Genomic DNA, 14,750 nt, shown 5'->3' with positions numbered 1-14,750 from the left:
AAAAACAAGAGGTTCCAGAAGTTTTGTACAGCTATAGTGAAAATACCGGGAGCATGAAATCTACTCTCGAGTGACTATTTCACCACTCAACCGGTCTCGCCTGCAAGGCAGCAAACTACTGAGAGCTTCAAATCTTTGCTTAAGTGATCAAATGACCACTCGAGCAGTCCTCAAAACTCAACTGTCACAAAATTGAACTATTGGAGGGGTCTAAACTTATAGGCATAATTGTGGTTGTTCGAAAGAGTAGGAAACCCTTAGAATAGGTACAATTTTGAATTGCAGGAAAGGAAGAGAGGTGACCGGAGAGAGGAGACATGCCTGTTGGGTTTGAATTTTCAATTTTGAATTTGAAAATCTTTCCTGCAAAATTTTGAACCAAATTGTTTCAGAAATTTAAAATTTCCCACAAAAAATTCAAAGGTAGAACCTGACCTACACTAGTACCCTCGCTCAGCTCGATCGGCCTGGTAGATAGCAATGGCGGCACATACGTGTGGTGTTGAGTTCAAAGCATGCTTGGTCCATAACTGCCCCCTCCACAAAATTTGGGTGCCCCTTAGGGCCCGCCCAAGTGTGTTAACTTAGAGTTTATATACACATATAAACTCCCTCCCTGTTCTAATGTGGGACAACATAATTAGATCAACCCGCATTGTCTTTTCAACTTCCAACTTCTTGAAGCAAAAAATGACGTCAGCTTCTTATTCACTCATAAGTGGTTTTGACAAATCGACTTCGAGGTGTGACTTACCATGCGGTAAGGAATACGTCACCACTCGAACCCACCTCAAAAGACGTGTGGGTCCCGCTTGAATTTGGGCTTAAAGTTGGCCCAAAATAAGCTTTTAGAAACCAAATTTCCTACAATCCTCCACATGCATGGAATTAAGAAAGAAATGCAATAATATAATGATTATAAAGAGAGTATAGAAATCGGAGATATTCTGCATAGGATAGGTAGCTTTTGGCTTTGAACCTTCCGTTGTGAGACACTATCTAATTTACTGACTAATCAGTGAACATGTTGTCTTGAATTATTCAGCCGTTTGTGTAAACTAAGACAATAGAACTCAAACAACATATTTCTAGACACAATTTGGTTCTCACAATTGTGTTCATTTTGGCCCTAAATAACCTAGTACTTCATGAGTGCTCTAGAGATTTTTAGCCACAACAATTCTCATAGAACCGGCCCAGTTCACACTCATATAGGTGATTCTTATGAATGGTATCCTGTCATACTTCACTAGGTATTCCTAGATATAAGAATCATTAAAAATATTGCTTACCCTAACATGTTGTAAACATCAATATTTCATTATAGAAATGGGTAGGAGTTTGACTCCCTAGTGATCCTTATGAATCACACACAACTCGGTTGTCCATTTGAATCTAGATCTTGGGATCTCCAGTCAACTAGGTTAGGTTGCCATTGTGGTAACTCTTAATTAATAAGCTAAATTCTCATTCCCCTCGTTGAATTCTTAACTGACTCTCTTGCTAACCCTTTGGTTAGTGGATTTGTTATGTTGTCGTTGGACTTTACATATTCAATGGAAATGATTCCATTAGAGAGCAATTGTCTCACGATATTATATTGATAACAAATGTGTCGTGATTTATCGTTATACATATGACTCTTTACTTTGCCTATTGCTGATTGCCTATCAGAATTTATGCATATAACAGGCATTGGTAAGTAACCTTATTTTCACGAACTTGGGAAAAATCTTGTTCAAAATCCTAAGGTAGTTCATGCACAATAACCTTACTTTCATATACAATCATTTAAGTAAATGCTTTCATTTAGTCTCTTACATTTATATTTTATTTACTTAAGTTTACAATGTAAATAAGGAAGTACCCCCATTTGGATTCAAAAAAAATACTAGAAAATCAAAATCCAAAAAAATCAATAAGTGGTTCTCCTAGTTTAGTACAAAATAAATTTTCGACTGCAACTACTAAAATTGAAGATTGAAGTAAAGTGACTAATACTTCGTAGAAAAATCTCATAAAATCAATTTAGACTATTTAATATATGAGGAACAATTATGGAGAAAATTTATTTTCAAAATCATGAGGTTTGAAAAATCTAATTTTCACACTTAGAATTTTTTCAAATTAAATCCAATTTTTGACAAAAAAATCTTTTTAATGCAATTCATCTCTATACAAAAAAGCGAAGGAAAACAAAGATCAAGTTTTAAGTGGAGTCGTTACAGAAAAGGAGTATTTTAGACATTAAATTCAATGTAAGTATATATACAATGTTTAAAATATTTTTTTTATTGAGTTTAATGACTAAAATATATATATTTTTTTGAGTTGATTTTACTTAACAAAAATAAGAAAATGTTTAGATTGAAAAGAAATCAAAAGTTTTTAAATTGACAAAATAAAAAATTCAAAATTTATTGTTACAAGGCTCAAATTTTGGAGGTTTTTTTTTTTTAAATTAATTTTTCCAAAAATTTATTGACAAAAAATACTTTATCAATATATATATATATACATTTGTTTGATTGCAACTTTAAAAATAATAACATTAACGATTGCTATAATGGTGGTGTGGATGGAGATAGGTAGGTAATTTAGTGGGGTGACAGTAGTGAAAGTAGGGATGTGTGCTGGGATAGTGGCAACAATGATATGTCAGTGGTTATATAGTGGTATTTGGATCGTATGGGGGAAGACGATTATGAAGTATTCTGTAGTGATTTTAATTTTTCGTAGGTTATTATTTATTTATTATTATTTTATTTTTAATTTTATTATGTGTGTAATTATATGAGAATTTATTATGTTATTTAGTTAATTTAATGTGGTAACTAATTAATTTAAAATGATATTTAATTATATATAATTAATTTAAATATTTATATTTATATATATGTATATATGTGTGTTGATCATATATATTATATTTATAGGAAAATGAGTGGGAGCACTAATTAGTGCTACCACTAATGATGTGGTAGTAGGCTCCATATGAATGATTTGATATTTTGGTCTTGATATTGTATTTTTTTTTTTATTGAGTGCCATGTCATTAGTGATCTTTTTAAAATTTCAAAATTAGTGATCTCTATCATTGTTGATATTTATATAATATAATATTATATAATAAAAAAAAAACAAATAAACAAAAGGATGTTATAGTATAATATGTCAATTAGGTTATTAGGCGTAGATGGCAGCAGCAACGAGAATCAAGAAGAGAGAGAGAGAGAGAGAGAGAGCGGCGGGAGATAGGAAAAAGGAGGAAAAGGGCTAGGTTTTGTTTTTGGCAGTTCCATTAATTTTTTAAATATTATTTTGATATTTCAAAAAATATTATGAGTACAAAATTTATTTTTCTTGATTTATGTTTAATTTGTTATTTTTATTTATTTAATTGATATTAGTTTAATTTTGTATTTATATAAAGATGATAGATTGATTTTAATTATTTTGATTAGTGGTGTATGTAAAGTTTAGGGTTTTTAGATGATTGATTGATTTTAATTACTTTAATTAGTTGTGTATGAAAAGTTTAGGGTTTTTAGATAATTGATTGATTTTAATTATTTTGATTAGTTGTGTATACAAGGTCTAGGATTTTTTTTTATGTATTTATTTTATGGTTGTAATCACACTCATGATTTTATAAAATTAAAATAAATTTAGAATCCATAGATATTGGTTAGATAATGTATTGATTCGTTGTTTTTATTTATTTATTTTTATTTGATGTTGGATTGGTTTTGTATTTGCATGTAGATGATGGATTGATTTTAATTATTTTGATTAGTTGTGTATGTCATGTTTATGATTTTTATATGTATTTATTTTATGATTGTAATCGCACTTATGGTTATATGAAATTAAAATTAATTAAGAACCTATAGATAAATTCCTTATACTCCACCATGATTCCATGGATTGTTGTTTTATTTGAGTGATGGTGAGAAAGAATGTATAAAAAAAAGTGAGGATTATGAGATTTATTGGAATGCTTTAGGCTTGGCATTGTTATGTTTGTTTTCATGAGTGAGATGTTTTGTATATATATTGTTGCCTCGTTCTCATGAGTAGACGAGTGCTTTGATTTACGCACGTACGTATATGCTAACCATCTGGGGAGTGTGGGTCAAACTCGGGACGATATCCCCGTGCAAGTTTGGCTTCAGAGCGGTGTTAGGTATACGGGAGGCACATGAGATATATGTGTAGGCCAAAAGTAGAGGGCCGAAGTGGTTGAGTTAAGGTACAAAGAATTTAATTATGAATTTATTGTTATAGTGTGTATTGTATTGATTTGTTCATGTTGAAAAATAGTAAATGACCTCGATAAATTATGAAACTTGAGCAGAGGCATGTATACATCATTTTAGACAACTTTTGTGTTTTAACTTTTTATTAAAAAGATCGATTAGAACTTATAATCGGATAATCTTGGTTATTGTCGATTTGATTTATTTTAGCAATGCAGATTTTAGGGGATGTTTTAACCCACGAAACGAGCTCATTTTTATTGGTTTCAAGTAAATTGAAGTAAAATATTATTCTGCACACTTTTCATGTTTTGAACTTTTCCGAAAAAAATCATCTTAGAGCAGTTTTTGTTCTTTTTCAGCTTTAGATTTTTCGATTGAATTCCGTCTAGGTTTTTCTATCAAGTTTTTCTTTCAACCTATTCAGTTTCTGTTAAATTCTTCTGCACAATCTTTTAGGAAATTTGATTCTCTACAACTTTTGTTCTTTGAGTTTTGGTCAATTCAAGTTATTTAAGCATGAAACGGTGCATTTTTATACTTCTTTAACAAGTTACTTATGATTAAATTATACTAACTTTATTTTTGACAGGATGGTGGGTTTTACTAACTTTTTTATGTAGAGCTGACCCACAATATTTTCATCTCAGTATGACAAGAAATTCGAAAACCAAACTTCTAAGACTCTGTTGGGCTGATTTTTTTGAGTTATAAGTCTAGTTTCATTTTCAATTTTCAAAACCAGAAAATCATTTCCAGAACTCAAGAACTTGAGAAATTACTACTCTATTCAAATTTGACGACCGTTGGGAAAAATGGTTTTTATCACAATCTGCTCAATCATTTTTGCTCAAATAAATTCTAGTATAAAGATGATATGCAATGGAAAATTTTGACATAAGAATAAACTCATGGAGATTTTTCTAGAAGTTAATAAAAATGGAACAAGAGGGTTGTTTTCTGAAACTTTTGGCCAAAAACTAATGAAAATTGGTTGGGCTATAAAGATACACGTTTGGGCTCTATAAAAATTTACACATGCTTTATATACTCCAAATAATACCTAATTTAAACAGAATTTCAGTTCATGGAAGTTTGATACAGAAATAAATTGAAGAGCCTTAAACCAACTTACTGATTAAAAAAAAGAAACAAGCTCTAAACACAATCTTTATACTATACATGATCAAACTATCATACCAACACAGAATATCATATATATTATATACATATTGTTACATAGAAGTGGAAGGTATAGGTGAGAAATGGTAGAGAAGAGAAGAGGATATGATGTCTCACTCTAGTAGCCAACTCTTTCTTTGATTTTTCCTTCTTTTTCTTCTCCCTCCTTAGCTTTTTTGGAAACTTCTCAAGCTCTCTTGTTCACTCCCTAGGCCATCGAAAGTGTTCTAAAATAAGAGCATATTAGGCTATTTATAGAAAAAGTCTAGGTATAAAAGGATCTAATTGTCCAAGGTTGGATTATAAAAAGTCTAGGTATATTAGGCTATTTATAGAAAAAGTTTAGGTATACCTTATAGATGCAGCACCCCCAAGGTGACCTCATCAATGCTAAATTTCAAAACCTTGTGCCAATCATCTCATGTGCCCCAGCCTCGCCGTGAGCTAATATCATTCGGCGTTCCAGTTCATGCACCAGCTGGGGCAAGGACAGATTCATTAATCTAATCGGTAAATGTCCAGGCCTAGTACTGATCATCTCGTACCCCAGCCACTCCAAGAGCTAATATCATTCAGCGTTCCAGTTCATGCACTAGCTAGGGCAAGGTCAGATTCATTAATCTAATTGGCAAATGTCCAGGCCTGATGCTGATCATCTCATGTGCCCCAGCCGCTCCATGAGCTAATGTCATTCGACGTTCCAGTTCATGCACCAACTTGGGCAAGGGCAGATTTATTAATCTAATCGGCAAATGTCCAGGCCCAGTGTCGATCATCTTGTGTCCCAGCCGCTTCAAGAGCTAATATCATTCGGCGTTCCAGTTCATGCACCAGTTGGGGCAAGGTCAGATTCATTAATCTAATCGGCAAATGTCCAAGCCTGATGCCGATCATCTCATGTGCCCCAGCCGCTCCATAAGGTAATGTCATTAGGCGTTCCAGTTTGTGCACCAGCTGGGGTAAGGGCAAATTCATTAATCTAATTGGGTTGAGTGCCCCAACCACTCCATGAACTAATAGTATTCGACGATTGAGTTTGTGTAGCTAGAGTAGATTCATTAATCTAATCGGCCAGACGTCGAGGCCTTGAGCCATTTTACTCGTTAGTCTATCGAATATTCATGCACCTTTCCAAATTGTTAACTGCTGATTCTTTTAGTTATTCGGCTAAATAGCAAAGAGGCAGAGAGTGTTTAATTGATTCGGTTAATTTATTGGATGTTTAATTTACTCTTATGTTGCAAACAGAAAAGCATAAGGAATTGTCATTAATAAATTAAAGACAAATAGTATATGTAGTAAACTGGAAAGCATAGAAAATTTTCATTAATAAATTGTGCGCAAATAGCAGTCATTTTACACATGAAAATTAGCTTACATTTAAAGAAATGAAAATCTACTAACAAAAACCTACAAAAACTATGCATATAAGATGCCTACCAAAAACCAAAATATCCCCTAATCAATCTTCAAGGTCAGACGCCAGCGGCTCAACGTCCACCTGCTCGTATGGAATCAGTTGCGCTAATGTCACATTCGCAGCAGTGAAGGCTTTGAGCCAGCCGTGTTTGAAGCCTCGATTCTCTAACTTGGGCACTTCTTACACGTAGTTTTCCAAGGCGGCATCCTTCCCAGCTTGGAACACTTTGGAAATCTCGGAGTCGACTATTTCCTTTGCCTTTCTCGATTCTTCCAAGTCGACTTCCAACTTGGCGATCACCTCCTTGGCTAACTTGAGCGCATCCTCACTCGTTTTTTCCCTCTCTTCAGCGGCAAGCCTTAGTTGGTCGGAATTCCTCGCTCGCTTGGCCTCAAAGTCGGCTATCGCACGTTCCTCCACCACTTGCGATGCCTCGGAATCGGCCCTTTGAGAGGCTACCACAGCCTTGTTCTTTTCATTGTCAATTTCAGCTTTCAAGAAATTGATCTGCTCTATGGCGTCATGTTGACGGCCGCTGATTTCGGCTATCCTGCCCACTGTCTACAAAACAAGGAAATAGAGTTACAACAAACAAATAATAAGAAAAAAAAAAATATATATATATATATATGTATTTAGGCGGAAGATTGCAGATAAGGCAAGTAATGTACTAATAAGGCCGACTGAGTGGCTAAAGCAATTAACATTAGATCTGGCTCTGCTCGAAATGTGGCTTTGTCAACTGGTAGGGATATTGAGGAGGCCATACTCTAGGCCATAGCTGGGTCCTTCAAAGCCGACGCATCAGAGGCAATCGGCATATTCCTCATCCTTGATTGAACAGTGAATGGAACAAACAAGTCCGATTCCTCAATGTGCGGCCGTTTATCGCTTTGGTCCTCATCATGCACTGCTTCTTGCTCGGCGGGCATTTTTTTTCCCTACGCTAAGCCTCCTTATCCCCCTGTTCTACCTGCTCCGTCTCGACCGTTTCGGTCTGAGCTGTTTCCTCTGCAATAACAGGCAGAGAGGACTCAGTGACCGTGGCGGATGTTGTTTCCGAGAAGGTCTCCTAAGTCTGTAAAAATGTCTTTGAATGAGACGTCCCCTGGGCCTGATGTGGATGGAGGGTCGGACAAATTGAGTCCGGCTTCCTCAAAGGCCAAGTTAAGAGCCTCGTCTACCTCAGCTTCCAACCGGTTCGGGTCCTTAGCGACCGGTTTGGCTGCTTGTTCTTCCACGTGCTCCGAATCGGAGGCTTCCAAACCAATCTGCCTTAGGTTTTTGAAGTTGGGGAAGATAAGGGTTGTAAGATGCTCTTCGCCTCTCGGAATTAGAATGTGGTCTACCGCCGAAAATGTTGCGTAGGTCAGCTCGTATCGCAGGAGAATGTGGGCCGCCCTCCATTGTTTTTGAAGGCTTGGACGGCCAACGAACTGTAGTGTGATTTTAATTTTTGCAAGTACAGCGTCGTCGGCTGAAACCAACACTTTCTTCAAATTGTTGCCTACATAAACAAAACGGTAAGTACATGGAAAGAAAGTCGAATACATATATGATGAAAAAAAAAAAACAAGATGAGCTATACGGCCACTTGGTTCACCTTTTCGCCTTGGCACGGGATCTAGGCGATCTTCACCCTGCCTCGGACAACGACCATTACATCATCAACATGCTTGCCAGAGTTGGCAAGCATAGTCACTAAGTGATGATCGGTATCCTTGGCCCTAAGAAAATAGTGTATTAGCCAGCCAGTAGACTTGGCTAAGGCATAACAATGCCGAATTGTAGGTATACCTAGGTTAATCCTAAGGCGTTGGTTCAACTCTATAATCCCCATTATGATTCGGAAAAAAATTACGTTAGGTTAGGAAGGGATTAGACCCTAGTGTCGAAGGACAACCCTTAAAAATGGGTGAAGGAAAAAACGGACTCCGTCCTCAGCAATCAATAGGAGAGGAAAGATGATTGTACTCTCATCAGTCCTCTCCATATCAGTAGTGTTGTCTGCCACGAGTGACAGATGGACGTCGCTGGGGATGGAATAATGGTGTCGGAAGCCGAAAATTCGATTTGCGGAAAGGAGTTCTTTCAAATGTTTTGCCATCCTAGCCAGCCTAAGGATTGTGCAAAACTAAAAATAAACAAGGAAATGGGATTCGAAGTGAATGAGAAGAAAACTTACAAGAAGCAGAAGAGATAATGAGCAACAGGAGGAAGTTGTAGAGGTCGCGAAATGGAGGTATATCGAACGGAAAACTAGAAGCTTTGAGTATTTAAAAAGAACTTACATTCGAAGGGACAACATAGTTTCAAATCACATTAAATGAAGAAAGCGTACGAAAAGGCGGGAAGATGTAATAATGCCTAAAAAGCGTGTGCTCTGACATACGTTGGGATGAGGTTAGCCGCCGTTCTTTCTTTGACTTTTCAAATTCGAAAGCAAACATGTCGTTCGAAACCAAACATGTTGACTAACTGGCGTTTATAGGATGTTTGGGGGTCAATTGTGGGAACCGAATATTCTGGGGGCAATAATGTCAAATAACGGTATGAGGACACTTAAGGACGGAATTTGTATTCGGCATTGATCCTAGACGAATAGGCTAATCGGCATTCCAACCAGTCGAACAAAGGCCAAATAAATAAACATGCAATGGATTAAGGGTGGGCCCGACCCTAAGGCCCAAGGGGAAAAATATAAATATAGAAGCATCAGCCAAAGAAAGGTATGTGAGAAAAAATTTAACTTGAGATATAAGCAATCAAAAGAGTATACACTGACTTATTCGTCGAAGTACAAATTCCGACACTCCTAACCGGAGTGTTCAATCCTTTTCAGGTGACTAGCTAAGGATCACGAGTATCCTACAGGATCCAAAGAGTATTTCTGAACCACCTCTCCACAGTTCGTTTTGGGAAGGAGGAAGCACTAGGTTTAGAAACATTGGCAAATGGGTTGGCAGGTGTTGGTCGGGTATTCATAGGCTTGGGACTGGAATTAGGATGGGTGTTTCGAGTAAAGCATCCCTTTTCTTTGTTTTCCCCCTGAGTGACAAAAGTGTAATCCACAGTTTTTGCAACAACTGCAAACACTTGCTATTTGTTTAACCGTTTGACCTTCAAAGTCTTAATAGCCCACCGAAGTTGCACATAAGGATCAATACTTATCCCAGCTTTGTTCTTGCCACTTGCTTCTGCTTGGCCAAGGGATTGGGTGGCTATATCGAAGCGAGGTCCATTTGTTGTTGATTTGTTATCACCCAGACTTGAGATAGTTTCAGTTTGGCCCTTTTCAACTGCAGCTCGCCCTAAGATTGGGGAGCTTTTTGACGGGATTGAAACCTCAAATGTTAAATCTGCCACCTTTCCTTGAAGATTTTCAATCATTCCTAACATCTCAGTAGTAGTGGGTTCACCCATTTGGCTCCCTTGGTGTACCTGAATCGGATTGGGTGCTTCCATTATGCACAAATCAATACTTTCTAGAATAAACACCTCAGGCTTGGGTAAATGGGCCGGGGTGATGTATATGCTGGGGTTGAAGGTAGATGAGAGTATATGAATGAGGTTAAGGTGGGCAGGAGATATTTGGTCATGGATGGGAAATGGGTTGGTGGTAACATTGGGGTCTTGAGGTGGAGCTATTATCTAGTTGTCGATGAGATTATGAACCTCATGACGAGGGTGGTAGTAACAATCGGTGCCATGACCACGTTGCTGATGGTACACACAATATTTGGTGGGGTTATGTCTAACAGGGAGTGGGTCAGGCAGAGGTTGAGGATCAAGGGCTTTGAGATACCCTTTTTCCATCAGGATTTTTAGTGCGCTGGTTAAGCTCATATGAAGGGGGCGAAAGTTCTGCCTTGAGCTCAGGTTGGGCTAGCTGTTTGTGGGTTGGTATTAGCGAAGGGGTCGACAATTTTAGGAGTGGTGACAATAGTATTGATTTCAGTGGGTTTGGAAATAGTGCCACTGCCAACATTAGTACTCCCTGAAAACACTCTCCTTGTTGGTTCACTTGTTCTGGGAATAATCCCTTTGTTGAATGCACTCTCAATCTGAACTCCTAATTCATTCAAAGTTTTAAAAGTGAATAGTGGAGCAACTATCAATTTTTGCAACATATTAGGCTCAAGGTTCTGCACCCCTATCCACACTTGGTCCCTCTCAAAAGGCCAATCTGCCATTTGTGCGGCCTTTGTTCTCCACCTTCCAACAAATTCCACAAAAGGTTCTCCAGGATTCTAGTGGTTTGCTTAAAGCTCTTGAATGGTCATTTCAAGTTGGGTATTGTAAGAGTACTGATTGACAAATGCCTCAACCAACTTTTCCCAGTTCTGCTTTACTGTATCCTCAAACTTGGCGTACCCAGTGGCTGCTATACCTGATAGGGTTCTTCTATGTAGATAGAGTTTTTGAGGCTTAGTCAGACATATCGGTTTGAGGATGTCCAAGAAAAGTCGGATATGTACCATAGGATCTCCAGACCCGTCGAAACGGTAAATGTGTGGCATTTTGAATCTGTCTGGGAGTCTTACGGCAGCCTCAGCGTACCGATCCTTAATGTCGGGAATGGAGTTAATTCCCTGTGCCTTTTTGAACTGCTTCTCAAGGTTAGCAATTTTTAACGAGATCGGGTCGAGATAATCAATGTCAAGGGGATAAAGTCCCTCATTAGGCTACACCAAGGGTCTGAAAACTCGAGTTTGAGCCAACCCTTCTTGGGGATCTGGACCTTGCAAATCTTCAGTTGGCGGAGGTAGATCAAAGTTTGGCTGGGGGCCCGAAACTGGATGTGTGGTAGATGCCCTGGGTGTTGTGTTTTAGCATTGGTCTCATTTTGCATGGCAATTCCTGGGTTTAGGGTTGCTATCATGGCCACAACTTCTTTTAGACTCTGTGTCATTATGGTCTGAGCTGGCAATTAGGGGAAATGGATGGGTTTAAGTTGAGAGTTGACTAACAAGGGTTTTGACCTGGTTATACTTGATGTATCTGAACTGGATTAGTCTAGATAGGTTTGACTGGATTAGGTTTTTTAGAATTAGTCTTTTGGCATTGGTTGGATCTTTTCTGAGTTGGCCTTTTAGGGGTTAGATGGACTGGACCTTTATTGAATAGGTTTTTTCGGGGATTGGATGGATTGTGATAGGTTAAGGCAGGTACTGCTTCTTCCCTGGCTCAGACAAACCTGGTATTAAAAACAAATGCCTCATCAGATCGGGATACCAGGTGTGCTAGTCAAAACAAAGCAAGATACAATTTGGCCCTGGTTCTGGTTTTGCTGAAAATTCGCCCATATTAAACATAAACCCTGAATTTTGACCCAAATCTGATTTTGATATGACCCTCAAGTTTGAAAGGAATCGCCTCAAGTTTGACCTTCATCCACTGCCCTCTGTTTCTGCACAACACACTGCTTAGAATAAAGCCCCTAAGTCTTACAAGCGATCAAAATTGGGGTGTCTACAGACTCACTTATGCAAATTTTACAATTAAACGACATGAAAACTAGTTATGTAATGATCTGCTTTTTTTTGTGAATGTATCCACGCAATTCAACAATGAATCTTCATCATAGCCCATATTTGCTTGGATCTTACTCTAATGATTGAATGACTAAGCCTCTAGGTTCGGAGCGCCCTTTGTGCATGGCACAATAGGCAATTACAAGACTTCAAATTCGGAGCGCCCTTCGTGCTAGATGCGATCGGCTGAATAAGCCTCCAATTTTGGAGTGCCCTTTGTGCATGGCACAGTTGGCCATTACAAGACTCCGAATTCAGAGCGTCCTTCGTGCTAGACATAATCGGCCGAATAAGCCTCTGGATTCGAAGTGCCCTTTGTGCATGGCGCAATTGGCCATTACAAGACTTCGAATTTGGAGCGCTCTTCATGCTAGACACGATTGGCTGAATAAGCCTTCGAATTCAGAGCACCCTTAGTGCTTGGCATAATTGGCCATTACAAGACTCCAAATTTGGAGCGCCCTTTGTGCTAGACATGATCGGCCGAATAAGCCTCTGGATTCGAAGCGCCCTTTGTGCTTGGCACAATTGGCCATTACAAGACTCCGAATTCAGAGCGCCTTTCGTGCTAGACACGATAGGCCGAATAAGCCTCCGAATTTGGAGCGCCTTTTGTGCATGGTACAATTGACCATTACAAGACTCCGAATTGGAAATGCCTTTCGTGCTAGACATGATCGGTCGAATAAGCCTCTGGATTCAGAGCACCCTTTGTGCTCGGCATAATTGGCCATTACAAGACTCCGAATTCGGAGTGCCCTTTGTGCTCGCCACGATCGGCCGACTAGGCCTCTGAATTTGGATTAGACTTCTCCAAATTGAAGTAAAAAATTCTTCACAGTGGCACATAGCATATCACACAAAATACGCAAACATAATGGACACAAAAGAAATTGCAAGGAATTTATTATAAAAATAAATAACAACATTCGTTACAAACTACAAATCTCTTAAGTTATTCAAGCTTTCTGAAGGGTAACCGCAGCCTCCCTCTCATCTGCCTCCTCTTCATCATCAGTTTTCTCAGCGTCATAAGCCTCGAATGGAAACTTATACATTTTGTACAACGGTGATGTCGGATCAATACTAGCAGCCTGAAGAGCCTTAAGCCATCCGTGTTTAAAATCATGGTTCTCACATCAGCAAACATCATTGGCCAACTTCTCTTTGGTCTATTCAATGCCGACTTTTTGTCCGTCAAAGAAATCTTCCTCATCAGCCCAGGATCGCATGGCTTCTTTGGCAAACACGGTGGCCGTATCCCGATCGGCTATAGCATGATCAATCAGCCGTTGGTTCATTTATTGGTCACAACCGTTTTCACCGAACCCACAGGTTGCTTCTCGATGGCCCTGGCTTTATGCACTTTGGCCTCCGCCTTCTCTGCCCGGCGTTCCAACTCCCAAATCCGCGCATCCTTTTGTAGAATCTCTTTCTGGGTGGCCCAAAGGCGCATGCCAGTCTCGTATGCACAGTACAGTCCTTTGATAGACCCATGAATACTATCTCTAAAACTTCATAGTCGCTCTACCCAGTCACAAAGTGCTGTACTTCGGGTGGAAATATCTACCGAGTAAAATCCACCGCCACATTTGGATCATGTACAATCGAGTCCGTTTCTGTCATGGGCTTGTTGCTAATAAAGATAGCAAAAATCAGAGGGCGTGGAGGCCTACCCGGCTCTTGTCGTGCGGACACCTATGCATTTGTAACCCTGGCGCTACCTTTTTTAGGGTGATTTCTCTACCTCACTCCTCCTTGGGGACCTGCTTCATCGTCGAGATGAACGTCGCCTTTCCCGTTCCTCCGAGAAGTTATGCCACCTATTCTACGATCCATCTCCGCATCCAGTTCAGCCAAACTATTTCCCTCGCCTTTACTGTTGAAGAATAATCTGCTAAACATATGCCCAAATTGGTCACTGCCAGTCACTGCACAGATGCTCTCGCTTCTTCTACTTTGTTTGCTGCTCACCGCGTGGCTGGATAACCCCTTTTGTGGGCTGCACAGACCTATTTAATGACCCCCGTTCATTAATTATAAAATGTAGCACTTACAATGCACCCATGGCCGCCGCCATCATCGCTATTCAGAACGCATTCGGCGATAGACTCATGCTCAACTGGGGCAAGGACAGATGTGTTAATCGATTCAGCTCATCCATCATTAGCCGAATTCATCCACTGCCCCACTTGACCATGAGGTTGTTATGTATTTGGCAGTGGACTTATGCTCAACGGGCAAGGGCAGACGTGTTAATCGATTCGGCTCATCCATCATTAGCCGAATTCATCCGCTACCCCACTTGACCATGAGGTTGTTATGTATTCAGCAGTGGACTTATGCTTAACTGGG

The sequence above is a fragment of the Camellia sinensis genome, chromosome 2, assembly GCF_055761805.1.
Source record: "Camellia sinensis isolate YWXY chromosome 2, ASM5576180v1, whole genome shotgun sequence".
Taxonomy (NCBI): Eukaryota; Viridiplantae; Streptophyta; class Magnoliopsida; order Ericales; family Theaceae; genus Camellia; species Camellia sinensis.
The sequence above is the reverse complement of the archived record's forward strand: the minus strand, read 5'-3'. Positions refer to the sequence as shown.